We start from the raw sequence: 14,687 nt of genomic DNA on the forward strand, positions 1-14,687 counted from the left end.
ATATATATATATATGTTTCTTATGAATTTTTCTCATTGAATCGAATGAAACTACGAACGAATAGTTTTAATTGAGCTTTTTGTATAAAAAGTACTCTTTTTGACATGTACTAATGTGCACTTTTTACAATGCTTTGAAGGATGTATCTGAACGTATAATGTATCTTTTTGACGCAATTTTTTTATGCTTTATTAAAAGATAAAAAACAGAAATTTATAAGATGAATAGGTTTTGTATTAAAGATTTTCCATGTAAAAAGTACATAGCTGTACTTGCATTTATTAACGTATCTCTGATTTCCATACAGACTAGTGAGATATTGTTTGTTATGAATTTTTCTAGCATAATCGAAGAGCAACTATGCGTAAATAGGCACAAATGCAAATATTTTTAGTAAATAAAACCCATATAACTTTTAAACTACTGGTCTGATCATCTTGTAAATGATTTGATTCAATTTTGCATAACAAAATGCATCAAAAGCAATGCATCACTTGCATGTTTGGAAGAAATTCAATTAACCCCCTCAAATTACTCCCATTTTTCTTAAAAAAGAGAAGAAACGTACAGAGGAGAGTAGCTGGGTTTTTAGGTATCATTTGTAATGACGTAGCAACGCTTTCTGTCGAAAAATATTTTTGGTGTTATTTATTCTGGAGGAACACTCTTTTTATTTCTATAATTACTGAATTAAAATGTATTTCATAGAAACTGCAAGAAATTGTGCTATTGTCACAACGACGAGTTATGAATGCGACGAATTGCCATCGCGACGAATTGTGCCCAAGATGAATTGTGCCCCTGACGAATTATGCCCACAACGAATTGTTGCTGCAATGAACTGCTTCTGTGATGAATTGCTGCTGCTGGGAACTGTCGCTGGGATGAATTGTTACTAAGATATGAATTGTTACTGGGGTGAATTGTTGCTGCGATGAATTTTTACTGAGATGAATTGTTACTGGGATGAATTGTCGCAACGACGAATTTTGCTCGCGATGAATTGTGCTCGCAACAACTAATTATTACTGCATTGACCTGTTTCTGAGATGAAATGTTGCTGCTGGAAATTATTGCTGGTATGAATTGTTACTGCGATGAATTGTGGTCACGATGTATTGTCTCAATGACGAATTTTGCTCACGACTAATTGTGCTCGCAACGAATTATGCCTACAACGAATTGTAGCTGCGATGAACTGTTTCTGCGATGAATTGTTGCTGACATGAATTGTCGCTGCGATTAATCGTTACTGCGATGAATTGTTATTGCGATGAATTGTGGTCTCGATGAATTGTCGCAACGACGAATTGTGCTCTCTGTATAATGTGCCATAAAAAATTGTGTGCAATGAACAGTCACCACGACGAACTATACGAGACTAATTGAAGCAGAACCTCAATTAATGGCTCATCTTAAAATATATCAAAATATTAGTGTCCTTTTTCTCAAACCACGAAAATACTGGATAATTATAAATTTTTTTGCGTTGACAAAAAAAAAATTACTTATTATTCTTTACAAGACGTGACAAAAGCGGAATTGAATAAATTTATCTCGGTAGCTTAATTAAACCATCTTGTCAGCAAATTAATTGAAAAATTCTCGATCGCGATATCTGGAAGTCCTTGAAAAGAACATTTATATTCCTAAAACACTTAATTGACAAAATCGTACGAGATTAGAGTCTCACAATTCATTTCTTTCTTCGAAAACTTTTAATGTTTTCCATTCTCGCTGGAAACAACAAAAAGAAACTTTTTCCTGATGTCTAACATTCTGACAAATTTCCAATTCAAAAGTGTCTTTGATCTTTTATCTTGTAAGCATAATTTTTTTTTTCCGTATGCGAGTGAAAAACTGTCCCGCGCCACAATTGGGAACAGCAATAACTGCTTCATTTAAATTTCTATACGATCGTTTTACTTTATTTGCTTCTCATTCACAATAGAAAAAGTCGTCTGACAAAGGCATATAATGAAATTGAGTTAAAGAAAAAACGTTCTAAAGGTATAAATTTGGGAATTTATAAATGAAGTTGGCAACACTCTGAACGGATTCAATTTAATTAAGATGTTTTACACTCTTTGCCATACTCTTTTTCTAAATGATGTTGCCAACCGCTAGAGATTTATTTTTTTTTATAAATATCACTTTCTTTGCTTGTTTCTTTTTTTTTATTTAATTAAAGAAGCCGTTGTAATACTGCTCGTAATGATATTCAGGAAATTCCTCGTTAAAGTGTTGGGGGAAAAGGCGCATATTTTTTTTTATTTTCTTCTTTTTTTTAAGCATTATGCGTTTTAAGAAATGGATGAAGAATGCTTTTGGTAATCAGTCACCAGGTAATGAGATTTTTTTTGCTTAAATAAAGTTACTAATAAAAATTTAAATTTTAATTAATTTGAAAGTAAGAAAAAGTATATTTTTTTATAGTTCGTGTGATTAGTTAGGAATTTAACCCCATAATTGATTACTTAACTAATCACAACGTCAGTAAGATACGCTAATGTGTTAATTGAATTGATTGTGAGGTTTAACTTTACAGTGACCGAAAAAATTATAGGCTGCGGCATATAAACGGTTTTATAGAAAGATAAAAAATACATAGTGCAAATGCATCTTTATAAACAACTTGAAATTTATTAGTTGGTACAGTGAGCTAAAAAGATATACATATCACTCTGTTTAAGTTTCAATTTAATAATATGCTGATCTGTCCGAAATTGTAACTTTCTAGTGGGGAACCTTAACAATACAGCAAGCCAAAGAGTTTTACCACAGTGAAATTCTTTGTAAATAGTTGTAAATATAATTTAACTTACACAACCAAGAACTATATGGATGATGAAATTCGATCACGCAACCGCCTCCATTTGGTACGTTTTAGGTCTTTTTGTTCTAATAGAAAAAAAAAATTACCTAATGTTCGCTAAAATGCAACTACTGAGTTGAAATTTGACGAGCTGATAGGAACACTTTTAATTATAAAATTAACAAGAATTTTCTTCCAAATTCCTATTGGTTTGAAAGTATTCACTTTTTCCCTTTAAATAATAATTATTTACCCATAGTTGTAAGAACAAAACTATCACTTTCGCAATATACATTTCATAAACTCGTAGTTCTCTAGATGTCAAAGTAAGAAAAAAATTATGATAAATAAAAAAATAAGAGACTAGATTTTGCCAGATACCTCAATATTAATATTCAAATTTTCAAAAATGGTAAGACTAAAAAGAAATAAAAAACTGCTCCCAATTCGAACTGTTTTATGATATAGGATTATCGTTGCATATTGTAATCAAGTAAAATTACTTCTTATTTATAACTTTATATTTGTGTAGCATATTCCATATTCCTAAGTTTAGTTTTTTTTCACGTCCTATTGGTTATTTTTTTCAAATCTGGGGATCGTTTCAAGTCTTTGCCTTAAACATATTAATAAAATGTGCTTACAGAAAATTGTAATAACGACATATTCTACAAGCAAAACAATATTTTTTATCAATTTTTAAGAGGGAAAAAAACAATGAGGAGTGCGAAGCATGGAGATTGGTGTGTGAACCGAACATAGGGTGGAGCATCTTAGAATTTCTTAAAAAAACTCTGGAGTATAGTTATTTAAAGTAATGATGACAAAATTTAAGGATTAGATTCGAATGAATGTAGAGTTTAATAACATAAAGCTGGTTGTATCGCTATACTACTGATATATACCAATAGCAGTACCATAACCATAATAAAACCATTTTAAAATGCAAGATTGAAAAATTTTGAAAAATAATATACTTTACGTAGATGAGAATTTTAACAGATAAGAATTAAAGCTATTCTGAATTAGAGAAAAGCATTAATTATTGTAGTTTAAGATTTTTAATGTTTCCACTCAAAATATCACAGTTCATCTTTGAAACTGTGAAATAAAGCATAAACCATGAAAAAAATTTAAACATTCAACGAGATTCCGTGCCAAATAAAAATAAAAAAATTTAATGAATGGCTTTTTTAATCAAATCTCTGAAAATGCATGTTTTATGCAGAAAAATTTATCAAAACTATATCAGAATATTAAAAGAAATCTGATAATTAATCCCAAAGATAAATCGACTGAATTATTTTTGTATTTGACATTTTGCATTGACATTTTATAATTAATAAAATCTCTGGGGATTTTTTTTTTCATTTGTTTCTTTTATTCTCTTCTTTAAGTTGTCAAGTTCTAAATTCCCATCACTCAAACTCAATATTTATGAAATCAAATAAAAGATAAGAAGAACTATCAAAAAATGAATTTTTACATATTTCCAAATTCAAACACCGTCAAAAGAAAAGTATTGTATCCACACAAAAAAATTATAAACATCAAACAAGATTAGGTGATGAAAGAAAATAAATGCCTTGTTTTGAAATCAAAGGCTCTGAAGATAAATTCTTTTGTTAAAGGGATTTTTAAAAGAAAATATTAGAAACTTCCAATGAATACCTGGTGTAAAAAAGTCCCTTAATGCATATGCCTATACAATCTGGATTCTACTTTTATAAAACGCGATCCGCTCCCAAATTGAAAAAAAGGTAGTTCGCAAATACAGATTTAATACTGCGCAGTAATGGCTTCAATCTCTTTTCCTGTTGAAATGGGTGATAAAAAGAAAGTGTTGATGTGACGTCTCTTCACTTTGAAAGTAGCTGCTTTTTATTGACAAGTCTCGAATCACTATTTTCACACCCCGTAGGCCTGAAGAAGAAAATAAATTATTTAAAAGTTTTACTTCGGGAATAATAGAAATCATTTGCGATGGAATTTAATGTAGGATAGAGGCTTAAGAAAGAAAAACGAATTTCTGTTGGAAAATAAATTGGAATCTCTACTGTTGTCTACTTATTACCTGTTTAAATTTATGTATTTAAAAAAATGATGTTTGTGATTTTGAATTAAGATTAAAACTTTTCGGCAACTCCGTCATCATTTCGTATTACCTTGATTCATCAAAACTATTTCTTTTTTATTTCTAATGTCCACATGTGTTAACATTTCGTCAATTCTCGCATTTTACATGGCAAATTTGTTAGAAACTCTTTCAGGAGCACCATATTAGGTGGACCAACGTTGCTCCCACAACAAGGACAGGTAGTACAGAGAATGAAAGAACATCCATGCCTTGCCCGGGAATCGAAACCGGGAACCGTCCCGATACAAGGTCAGTTCCCTGATTCATACACAGCCCGGTAGTCTGATAACTGTAGTTTTGCCATAAATAGCCAAAATAATAAGCAGAATGAAATAACGATTATATCTATGCAACAGTATCAGTAATAGTATCAAAAAGGTTTTACTTTACATTATACTACCATGCAAATAGAATTAATGGGTATTAAAAGTTGAAAAAAAAATTTCATATATTTTGTCATTTATTTCAAAACAATAACCAATTTAGCGAGATTAGTTCCAAAATTTTACGAATAAATTTACACCCTTAAATCGCTTAGAAATTAGAAACATTTTAGAAAAAGTGCTGGAATATTTTATTTGGAATAAAAGAAACATACAGTATGAAATTAGATCTTTAAAAAAATATTATCTGAGAAGGATCCATCTGCGATATTTAAATTCGCTCAAAATAATTCTTATAATTTTTAACAATTCTTGATGATTTTCCGATTAGTAGTTAATTTTTATAATTAGGAAAGAAGTGGTAATTATTTATTTTAAAAAAAGTTTTTTTTCTTCTTGTTTTAACACAAAGAAATTTAAGTTTTGCTGAGCCCTATAAAACAACGTAGCCATTGGTGGAAAACTTTCTCCAATCAGTCATCAACAGAAAAATAAAAGTGACACTCGTAAAAACTGAGCTTATCTCTTCAAACCCAGAATATCTTACAATCAGAGACTATATATTGATTCCCCATATCAGAGATTTCGAATCTAGGGCACGCTTGTCACTAAACGACACGTGACAGGTAGTTTGGTAGAGCGCAAGAAGTACATATTATTAAATTACTTTTATTTATTTATTCTCACCAAAAACAGCATTTCGAAGGAAACATCTCCAATACTGGCAGTAATTAAAAGCATTTAATTCCCCTATCAGAAATGGCGAACCTAGGGCATGCTAGCCAATAAGTGACACTTGACAGGTAGTTTGGTAGCAAGTGAGTAATACTTATTATTAAATTACTTTTATTTATTTATACTCACTTACGGAAAACATCTCCAGTACTAGAAGTTATTAAAATCATTTAGTTCCTTTATCAGAAATGGCGAACCTAAGACTCACATGTCATTAAATGTAGGTATTTTGGTAGCAAGTGAGAGAAGTATATATTAAATTATTAAATTACTTTTATTTATTTGTACTCGCTGAAAACAACATTTCAAAGAAAACATCTTCAATACTAGCAGTCATTTTATTTTCCTATCAGAGGTTGGGAATTTAGGACACGCTTGTCAGTAAATAGCACGGTACAAGTATTTTGGTGGCACGCGATAAATACATATTAAATTACTTATATTTATTTATACTTATATTTATTTGAACTTATTACTTATTTATTTATATTAAATAAATATAAGTAATTATACTAATTACTTATATTAATTAACAGCATTTCCTGGAAAACATTTCCAATTCTAGCGGTCATTAAAATCGGATTCGAAAACAAGTATGGTTATTACGGTACGGGTATTCAAATGGGTATTCTATTCCCATCTGAAGCAGGTTAATAAAGATAAATATTGTTACCCCTCACTGTACCTAATGATATGATTTGAAATCGAAGTAGCAGTTCAAATATTGCTTTTTTAATGAGAAATATAAAAAATGACTCTCTAATTACCTAAATATAAACCGTAATTTAACTGACACACTAATCGAGAAAAGATTCGCTATCCTTCTGCTTAATAGGAATAAAATATCACAATATATCGCACTCAATTAGATGAAAAGAAGTATTTCAACAGTCTTTTTCAAGTGTTTTACTTAGCAACTTGTTGGCGGTATTTAAAATGCCATTAACTTTGAGAGAAGCAACAACTGAAGCACTTACTTAACGAGATACTAGCCCGTTACGGAACAAGTACTATCACAACTTTCTAAGCATCAATTCCTTTCTGAGTTGATGGAAGATAGAAAAAAAAACACTATCTCAAGAACTTTTTTTTGTTTGTTTACTGTGTTACGCAGCCTCATGAAAAAATAAGCGAAATCTATTTATTTTTACTTCGAATATTCGAGAAACTTATCTAAGAAACTTGGTGTATTGTAGAAGCATAAGCTACCGTGCTTTTAGCATGAGTATGTTAGTGTTGCCATACTGGCGAAACAATGCAGTTACATACATATTTATTTTTAAATTAAGATGCATGATTTTTTTCTAAAAAGATGTATCTTCATGTTTATAACTGTAGAAAATGGCCTTTTTTTACTTATATTCGTATCGTTTTGTTCGTGCTAATTGGCTTCGTCCATGTTCGACTTTATTTTAACTCCGCTAAAAGATTACAATATCAAAATTTTAACCTACGCAATCAAACAGAAAATAAAAGCTTAACCGTTTTTTTTTTCAAGTGTTTTCCTTAACAACTTGTTGACGGTATTTAAAATGCCATTAACTTCGGGAAAAGCAACAACTGAAGCACTTACTTAACTGGATACTAAGCCATTAAGGAACAACAAGCACTATCACAACAACTTTCTAAGCATCTATTCCTTTCTAAGTTGATGGAAGATAAAAAGACACTCTCTCAAGAACTTTTTTTTATTTGTTTCTTGTTTCCAAACATCTAAAAAAAAAAAAGGATTTTTCCTGGCAGGTGTTACGCTGCCTCATAAAAAATGAGCGAAATCCATTTATTTTTACTTCGAATATTCCAGAAGCCTATCTAATAAGCTCGGTATTTTAGAGACATAAGCTGTAGAATTTAGTACGAGATAAGTAAGTTGGTGATGTCATATTTACGAAACAATGTAAGTAGCTATATATGATTCATGCATTTTTTTTTAATATAAATTTTTCTTTTTTTTTTTAATTCGGAAGAAAATACCGTTTCGTTTTATGAATGATTTATGAATATTTTTTGTACTGCGTTAGTTTTTTTTTCTATTTAAGTTCGTTAAAATCAGTTAGTTATCTTATACGTGAAAAAAAATACGATGCCGTGTTTTTAATCGGACACTTTATTCATATTGAATGATTTCTTAGTCATATAATTCATAGATATGTTATTGCCTAAACCTTCAATTCTTTATCCATCCAATCAGGGGTTTGCTTACAACTTAATATGGATTCCAAAATCATGAGACACCCTAGTAATTTTATACATTTTTATTTCTTGTGATTTCATTTTTACGTTAGACACATTTATTACTTAACTAGCTACCACCGGTGACCAGTTGATCTGCCTTGTTAAATCAATAGAATTTCGATTTTTTTTTCAAGATTGTACATCCAAAAATCAAAACAATATGTAAGCAAAATAAACTCGTATTGCTCAAGTGAGAGAGAATTTATTTTTTGTCTCCTACATATTCGGATGGTAAAGTGGTGAATTTGTTATTAAACTATTTAGTACAGCGCATACTAACATTAAAAAATAAATATGCTGATTATCTCAATGGCATTTTTGATGGATAATAATTCAAATTAGTAACTTTTTTTAACAGCCGTCGTTAAGCAGCTGACCCAATTTTGAATTTACGACTACTAATATTCAACTCCGTAGCCTAGTAATTTTGAACCAACCCAGAAGACAAGGAATCTCCCAGATCAGTACCCCCAGATGTATGAATTGCTATGGGAACATGGAGGACTTTGTGGCTCTACGGATTTAACGTCCATCAGTCACCATTTACTAGACGGGGAGTCTTCGGCTGGTGGATATTAAACACACAAACCCTTGGACTTGAGCCCTGTGCCCTACGAACCAGGCTATCCAGTCCCAAAAAAGCAACTTTGTCAAGATCAAATTGTGCCCCATTTGTGCAGTTTAACTATTATTAATTATGCGAGCCAATCAGTTTCATATGCAAGGGTTTTTTCGCCAAAAAGAATTGAACTTCAATTGTTATAAATTTCAATGTATCTAATTCTAAATATCTGATTCTAAATATCTAATTCTAAATATCTAAAATATCTAATTCTAAATATCTAATTCTAAATATCTAATTCTAAATATCTAATTCTAAATATCTCATTCTAAATATCTAAAATATCTCATTCTAAATATGTAAAATATCTCATTCTAAATATCTAAACTATCTAATTCTAAATATCTAATTCTAAATATCTAATTCTAAATATCTAATTCTAAATATCCAAAATGTCTAATTCTAAATATCTAAAATATCCAATTCTAAATATCTAAAATATCTAATTCTAAATATCTAAAATATCTAATTCTGAAATAATTATTATCATTAATATTTATTATTAAAGCGTTTTAGCATCAAAATTTATTAGATTAACAGGCCTTGGAAATGAAATACCGTTCGGACGAATAAGAATCATTTGATTACTGTTAAACATTACCACTGACGGGGAAATATGATAATTCTTTAATTTTCGTTAATGTTAGCCTACATATTTGTTTACTTCTGCAATTAGACTATGAGTTAAGCTAGTTTTAAAACGAGCTTAAGGGGACACCATACCACGGAAGAAAAGTTTCATCTCAAATTCTCTTTCTCCTTCATTCCTAATTTAGAATTTAAAGTGTAGAAAAAAGTGAGTTCAGACACACCTAGAGTTAGCCATGAAGTTTCAAATACTGAAAAGAAAATTTTAAACCGTACAAATAAAAATAAATTATCAGATGATAAATTAGGATTATGCAACGGAGAAATTATCTTGTAATAATTTGTTTGCATTTTAATCTTTTTAAATATTTTTTTAGCAATTCAAACTTTATGATTTAGTCTAGGTTAGCCTGAACTTACTTTTCCTTGATTTTAAATTTTAAATTAGTAGTGCGGGAGAAAGGAATTTGAGACTAAATTTTCTTCCGCGGTTATGTTAATCTCTAGCAATGGTTTTCATCAATGAAATTTCATATTTTCAGTATTGTGCATAAGCCACATAACATCCGAAAGAGGTTATTATTTACAAACCTCCCCTTGAAAATTTTCTAACTGCTGAAAAACCACGCGCTGAATGGGGGTACTCCCTTTCTAGATTTATTAGGGAACATACATTCAGACATACTTTCGCTTTTAAACCTATAGAAGTACTGTTTTAATTTAGTGCAGTACGGAAATTTAAGTATGTTTATAGGTTAACAAAGTACGACCAATATGAAAGCTATTCAATATTACTTCATGCTTTCGTTGTACATTTAGAGTTTTGTAAAGTTCTATACTCTATCTACCAATAAGTGTTTGGACACGTGTGATTGAAAAGAAAAACAAACTCTATTCATAATCAATAGTTGGTAGAGCCTCCACGAGGGGCAATTACAGCGTGTACCCTCCAGGGCATACCTTGCACAAGTCCTTGTGTGACGGCTAGAGGTATTTTCGTCCACTCGGCTTGGAGAAGACATGTAAGTTCCTTCACCGATTTTGGACAGATAGTACACCCCTTAATTCGGCCATCCAACTCATCCCAGAGATTTTCGATAGGGTTCAGGTCTGTCCTCTGGGCAAGCCAGTCCATTCGATTAACCCCATTGGCACCATACCAAGCCTGGGTGACCCTCGCAACATGACAGCTGGCATTGTCGTCCTGGAAGTAACAGGGGTCCACCCCGTAAAACTGCCACATCGTAGGAATCACATTGTCATCCAAAATAGTGCAGTAGGCATCGGCATTGAGCTTACCATGAATGGAGTCCAAGGGTCCCATTACGTACCAGGAGGTCATGACGTATCTCAGGACAGCTCATATAGTCATTTGCATAGGTGTCCAAAAACTTATTGGTATATAGTATAGTAGTGTTATTATCGTGCCATTTCTTAGCTTTCCAATTATTTTACCAGTGTATATGAAATCTTTGTCAAAACTATATTTTTCATATCGGAGTAAATAAGATTATTCGATATATTGTATGTTGACTTTGACTATAAACTACCATTAAATACGAGTATAATAAGTAATATGAAGTAAAGAAAACTACTTAAAACTACTTTCCATTCCTTAAAGAAAAATACTTTCTATTCTAGATATATTGAAATAAAAATGCAATAAATCAGCATTACTAATTCATATTCAATTAGTATTATATACAAAAATTATTTTATTTTTAAAACTGAATATTAAATCTCTTTGGTTGAAAATTTTTAATTTTTAAAATTATTCTTTTGTATTAAAAGGATATTTTTTTGTTATATCCTATTGAATTTATATTTATAATTTATACAGATGTGTGAATGAACGTTTCTATATTTACAGAAACCATAAGCAAAACTCTAAAAACAAATATTCGATTCATTAATTGCAAAAAGCAATCAACTCATCAAATAATCAACTAATAAAAGCATTTCTGCAATTATATACTATCTCTTCAATTAGTATTGTTTTTTTGTTTTACATTCTGAGTTTTTAAGGATTAAAAAGGCTTCGAATATATTATCTACTTACTTATTTATTCAATTTTACGCAGCGTCAAAAGTTGCTTATTTTGATTATTGAAGCAAATAATTAGACCAGATAACTTTTAGAAAAGAATCTAGTTTAATAAAAAAAATCTGCTTTTTGTTGCAGCTAAATAATTTATTCTCGCCTAAAGCCCTAATGAACTTATTGTTTTTTAAGACAATGATACTAAAGAAATTTTGATTAAGACTAATTATCAATGCAATTTTTTATGCTGTTAATAGGTGGCATTCCAATATTTAAATTTGTAATAATCAACTTTCATATTAGTATGCTTTTATTTATGCTGTCAAAATACTTGCAATAAAATCGGCATAATGCACTATTTGCAGTCTATTGGGTATTATGTGGAGCATTATGCAGTATAAGAAGTCTACTTTATATTTCAGAGATTTATTATTACTTACAAAAAAAATCACACACTTGAAATTTGTGTTTAACAAATTCCTTTTTACGACTTCCATGTTTAATAATTACAAGTTTTTTTTTCTAACAACAAAACTGCTTTCTAAAACCTAAAGGACCAATTGCTCTCTCCAGCAACTATATATTGAAGACAAACAAAAGTATCACCCCAGCATCAAAGTTACATAAGGAATCTAAAACTCCACCTCTTTCCCGCAAAACATTCTGGGCTGAACAATACTGGACTCAAAAACTGCTCAGCTGAAGATATTGCTGGTCATAGGTTCGTTTTTTCTAGACCTAACATCATTCATATGCGTATATCATGCATTGACTTTGACTTTTGGGAATTTTTCCACATCATCAAAAACAAAATCTCTATTGTTGATGATATTACGTGTTATACCATATTTTTCAAATGTTTTTGGAAATCATTCGTTTTCATAATTTTTAAACTCTGTCAATTGATGTTGTTTTTTAATTTTCTTCATTTTTCTCTTTATTGTGACGTAACCTCTGTCGAATTACAACACCTCTGTTTTGCCACCTGCCATTTGTCCTACTGATGAAAGGGTTCCAAATAAACAGCAAAAGACGCAAACGTTAAAATTTTGCTATTTGTGATTTTTAAACATTATTAATCGTATTCTATTAAAATAGTTTAGATAGTTATGTGCTATTAAAATAAGTAGTTATGTTCTATTAAAATAGTTAGTTATCTTCTATTAAAATGGTTTAATATTATCTCTTTCGAATGAATTAAAAATCGTCCCCACCATTACAGAGATAACGTATTCTGACAATGAAACATTTCCAGAAACAAACACGGAGAAAAATATTCTGGTAAAATTACCGTAGTGTATGTTAATGACATTTCTAGTTTTAAAAAAATATATGGTATTTAAACCAATCATTGGGCAATTTTTCGGTTCATATGGTAACAATTTACCGAAAACCCTGATTTTCAGAATTATACATCTTATTACCACTCATTTAGTAAAAAAATCATAACTGCAAGGTAAATTTAACCAAATAAATGTTTTTTATGCCACTCTTTAAGGTTTCTTGAAAAAATTACCAAAGTTATCCATTTTATGACATATAATAAAATCAAATCTTAATGTTAATTTAATGAAAATCATTACCAAATTATTACCAATCAAAAAAAATAATTACCGGTCTTTTCTGTGTTCCCGTCGAAGCAGGAACTCGATAAATTTTACCATATTTTTTTTCAGTGAACAGTCATATGTGCAAAGCATGATTTTACATATAAATATATGGCAACGTGTGATAGTACGTTTGAGTTCAAGATAAACAGAGAAAATGTTGCCTTTATTGTTTTTTCAATTTTCATTTCACTAACACTTGAAAAGAGCAAAAACACGGCACATTTTACTATATTCTTGTAGTCTTGCAAATTCCATGCAGAAATTCTCGTAAGTGAAATCAATAATGCCATAGTGCTTCAAACTCAGCAATAATAATTATTATTTTTAAGGAATTTTAACAATTTAATAAATGTTAATCATTAAAAAATTCGTAAAGTATTTCAATTTTATGAATACATTTTTAATTTTGTAAATACTTGATCTGTCTTCGATTACTATTTTCTATTAAAAGAAATACATCAAAAGTGTTTTATTAAAAATAGAAAAGACACAATATTCCGGATTATAATAAGACTCTATTAACATATTTGGATATTTGCGTGTAGCTTCCTTTAGCGCTTCCAAATGAATGAAAAATCCTTTACGCCACCGCGTATATTAACATCTTCAAAGCGCTTCTTCACAATGCGATATTTCCTGAAAGTATCTATTACATTACTTTAGCTTCACCGTCACCAAAGAAAAATCAATAATGTCATTGTCATTCAAAACTTTCAAACTAGAAATAATATCCTATATTTTTCCCTCAAAAAAAATATAAAGAAAAGAGGAACACGATCCGGAGTTAGAAAATTTTTTGTCATTGTTCTTGTTCCCGCTTTTTTATTTGCGTGGCGGAAAAGGCTTTGTGTTAATCCCCAAAGAGAAGATATTAGTTATACTCGTTTCTGTATTCTCCCATCGTTTTCACGTGAAGAAGGAAAAAAATATATATATTCATCCACTTCAACATTTAATTATTTTGGCTAGAGTATAGATTACTCCTTTTGAGAAATTTTCTGGCTTTAATGATTCACTCTTAGGCATTGTACCGAAAAGTTCAATAGGGACAAAAAAAAATGAGAAGCAAATAAATAAGGATACACACTGCAATTAATATGCGACATTTTATATACATTTCATTGAGTGAGTATAAATTCTTTCTGAGAATAAAATTCAATTTTGCATTGCGGGATCATAATGCGTAGCTGAGAGCAATTATTTTGGTGCAGCGCTATAAATCTATTGTTGTTAATCATTTATTATATGTTTGTGAAATAAATCTTCTTTTTCCTTATGCATACTTGTAAATATAATATATATTCAGATATATATTATTATTTTTTATATATTACAAACATTTAAAGATTATTTTCTTTCAGTGTTTGTTTCTTCTAAGAGCAAAATTTACGTAGTAAACAATATGCATCAAATATTCTATTTTTATACAATTATAATTTAACCACAGAGCTCACAAAAATAATGACAAAGCAATTATTTAAAATTTAATGAGCTGAATTTTGCTGAATGTAGAATTCAATT

The sequence above is a fragment of the Parasteatoda tepidariorum genome, chromosome 3, assembly GCF_043381705.1.
Source record: "Parasteatoda tepidariorum isolate YZ-2023 chromosome 3, CAS_Ptep_4.0, whole genome shotgun sequence".
In the NCBI taxonomy this organism is placed as follows: domain Eukaryota; kingdom Metazoa; phylum Arthropoda; class Arachnida; order Araneae; family Theridiidae; genus Parasteatoda; species Parasteatoda tepidariorum.